Genomic DNA, 3962 nt, shown 5'->3' on the forward strand with positions numbered 1-3962 from the left:
TGGAGACCTGTTGGTGTCAGGCACTGTGCCAGGTGTGATGTGGCACAGATGTGGTCTTTGACCTTGAGGGGTTCACGATGAGATGAAGTCAAACAAGAGCTAATTAGAATACGGGAAGTGTAGGATGAGAGTAACCACTGGCCATGATTGAAACACTGAGGTTTGTGGAAATAAAGACCACCCCAGTAAGAACAAACAAGTGGCGCTCTTTAATCAGAGCTTGCTACATAGCAAGGACATCATCCACCATTACTTCATTTGGCAGAGACCCAGAGGTAGGCAGGGAAGTGGGAAAGCTGTATAGTGAAAAAAAGGAAAGTCATCAGGTGTGCTTGGATTGGGGGAGGTCGGCATGGGGAAGCTGGAAGCAGGCTAACTAGTAGTGGGGTGTAATTGGTTTGGGGAGCATATTTGGCTTTCTGTGGTTGGTCCTGTGTTGGAAGCTGCCAGGGCTGATAGATTTGAAAGTACTGAAGTGACTGGATAGGAAGCTAAAATCCAAAAAAGGGCATGTAGGTGCCAAATAATGAAGGAGTTTTTATTCTATGCCAGAATCGTTTATTTTATCTTGAAAGGCACATCTTTTGTGGCTCAGTGGTTGAGCGTTGACCCATGCACCAAGAGGTCACTGGTTTGATTCCCGGTCAGGGCACATGCCCAGTTTGAGGGCCAAATCCCTAGTGGGGGCATGGGGAGGTAGCCAATCGATGTTCTCTCTTGTCGATGTTTCTGTCTCTCTCTCCCCCTCCCTTCCTCTCTCTCTAAAATAAAATAAAAAAAAATTTTTTTTAAAAGAAAGGCACTTCCTTTGAGGAACTTAACATTGAAATGTCGGCAAGAGAGTAACATAATCAAGTGGTGTATGTTTTAGATAAATTACTCTAGCTGCCACATGGGGTTGGATGGAGGGAGATGGGAATTCGCCCTCAAAATAGTTTGGGAGAGAAGATGGGGCTTACACCAAGATGGAACAGAGAGGAGAGATTAAGATAAGAGATGTTTGTTTCTTGGAGTCCATAGGATTTGATGACTGATTTCAAAGGGGTATAAGGAGAGAAAGGAGTTAGGGATGATTTTATAATTGACAACTGGGAGGGCTATTAGTGCCATTCACAGGAGAAGCAGATTTAATGAGACAGAGATTTTGGTTATGGACATGTTAAGTTTGAACATCAAAGAGGAGGTGTCCCAGGTGCAGCTCGATTCAGTAAATATTCATTGTGCACCTAGTTTGTGCCAGGCATGAGTCTAGGTGCTTGGGGATAAGATGATAATGAACAAAACAAAGATGTGTCATCATTGAGCTTACATTCTAGCAAGGGGAAACAGCCACTAAGCAACCTAAGTAAATTAGAATGTGATAAATGTTATGGGGAAAAAATAGAGTAGGATAGAGGATCCTGTGTGGCTACTTGAGGTCTCTGAGTTTGTAAGGCTGCCATGCAGCCTTCCCTGAATTGTCAGATTTAGTATGTGGTCCCTTTTTGTTCACAGGTTCTAGGCAGTGATCTGACCTCACAAATTTTAAAAGGATCCTTCCTGGTCGCTGTGTTAAAAAAAAATTGGAAGGCGGGGGGCTGCGGTGCAAGAAGTTTCTAAGGTTTGTGAGGCATCTAGGATGGAGATATAAATGTCCACATCACCTTTTATAGGTTGTAAGAACTCTTCAAATCCTTTCTTTTGGCACTAAGTGGATCTAAAATAAACACTTTGAAGAGAGTAGCTGAAACTCTGGAGGAGTGATTGATATCACTGGGAGAAGTGAAAATGCTTTGCAGTGTCAAATGAGGAGCTTCACTTTTGGGTTACATGTGGTGTGGGAAGCAAGAAAACAGTACAGTGTGAAATTATGTATCTGTGCCGGGTTATGTGTCAAAGGTTGGGTTGGCCACACTTTTGCTTTGTGTGTTGTTGGTGTCAACCTAAAGAACATTCAAACCTGTGAAGAATTTTTTTGAGTTTATTTGAGCCAAACTGACAAATGCTGGGAAGCAAAACCTCAAAGGATTGATATAATGCACCTTAATTTGTACATTACAATCAAAAAAGAAGATGTAAGTGGGTTACAGGAAATTAATTGATGATAGATTAGGGAGGTGGGAGAAAGCAAAGGGGGGGAATCTCTGGGATTGGATAAAAAGTAAAATGATGGAAACATCCTTCTTTTACATAGGTGGGTACAGGATAGTTAACACCCAACAATTAACATGATAATAACAATGAGGGGATTTGTAGTTTCTGCCCTGGTGCATAGGTTGTGTCCTGAGGGGTCTGAAAAAAGGAAGTTATCTCACATTCCTAAGGTATGCTACCTTAGAAAAAGAAAAGGCCATCAGCTCAATTAAGGTGAAAATTGATCTTTGTCAGGGAAGATGCCAATTTAGGGCATGACTACCTGCCATAAACTGCTTTTAGTTAAAAAGTTTCAATTTCGGCCCTGGCCGGTTTGGCTCAGCATTGGAGGCCTGGAGAGACCGGTTCGGCCCTCGTTAAGGGCCTTGGCAGGTACTTCAGTTGCAGTTAGTCCCCGCCCCAGTTGGGGTTGTGTGGGTGGTGACCACTCCATGTGTCTCTCTCACATCGATGTTTCTGTCTCTCTCTTCCTCTCTCCCACTCGCTCTATGAATGCAAAACGTGTCCTCAGGTGAGGATTTTTTAAAAAAGAAAGAATAAAAAAAGCCCTGGCCGGTTTGGCTCAGCGGTTAGAGCATCGGCCTGTGGTCCGGAGAGACCCGGGTTCGGTTGCCGCTAAGGGCATGTAGTACCTCCGTTGCAGTTTGTCTCCGTTGCAGTTTGTCTCCGTTCCAGTTGGGGTTGCGTGGGTGGCAACCACTAGATGTGTCCCTTTCACCTGGATGTTTCTCTCTCTCTCTCTCTCCCCCCCTCCCACTCTATCTGAACAAAATATCGAAAGGTGTTGTGCAGGTGGCAACCACTCCATGTGTCCCTTTTATGTCAATGTTTCTCTCCCTCCCTCTCTATCTGAACAACAAAAAAAAATTTAAATTTCAGACCATCCTCTGTGGTTACTTAAGGTCTTTGAGTTTGCAAGGCTGTCATGTCACGAAGGCCTTCCTTGAGCTCTTCAGATTAGCATGTGGCCCCTTTCCTGAATTGGCAACAAAGCCCAGACAATTTGCTGGTGTGCCCACCTCCCTTTTATTTATTATTATTATTATTTTTTATCCTCACCCGAGGACACCTTTCATATTTTGTTCAGATAGAGTGGGAGGGGGGAGAGAGAGAGAGAGAGAGAGAGAGAGAGAGAGAGAGAAACATCCAGGCGAAAGGGACACATCTAGTGGTTGCCACCCACGCAACCCCAACTGGGGCCCGGGCGAGGTACTACATGCCCTTAGCGGCAACCCAACCGGGTCTCTCCGGACTGCAGGCCCGCAGGCCAACGCTCTAACCGTTGAGCCAAACCGGCCAGGGCCCCACGTCCCTTTTAAATGTTCAGCACTTGGGGAGGGTGAATGCAGCCTGTCATGGAAGCGCTAATCTGGCCACCTGGACAAACAAAACTAAACACGTGAAGGCCTTATTACAAGATCCCAAGGCGGGCTCTTGCCCTCTCTGCTCATCTCTGCTGGGCTCCCAACGGACGCCCAGGTGAGCATCGGACTGCACGTGAGGTTCTGATCCGCTGGATTCACTCCCCCAGCCCCGGGAGGGGCCGGCAGGGAAATCAAAGGCCCGCCCCCAGAGGAGCACCAATCCCGCTCGCCTGCCTCTTTCTCACCCTCCAGTTAGCTTCGGATGTAGTCATCACGCCAGACTGATCTTGCCACCGATTGGCCGGCCTTTTCCTGGTGCGAACCGCCCTGACCAATCAGTGCTTGTCAGTCCACCTCACAAGTTACCAGATGCGGCTCGAGCGGGAGGTCCGTTAAGATGGACAGGGAAGTGGGCGTGACGTCGCGGCGCAGGGCCCGCCTCTGTTCCTCCCCCGCCCACCGGAC

Source organism: Molossus molossus, unplaced genomic scaffold (genome assembly GCF_014108415.1).
Source record: "Molossus molossus isolate mMolMol1 unplaced genomic scaffold, mMolMol1.p scaffold_m16_p_4, whole genome shotgun sequence".
Taxonomy (NCBI): Eukaryota; Metazoa; Chordata; class Mammalia; order Chiroptera; family Molossidae; genus Molossus; species Molossus molossus.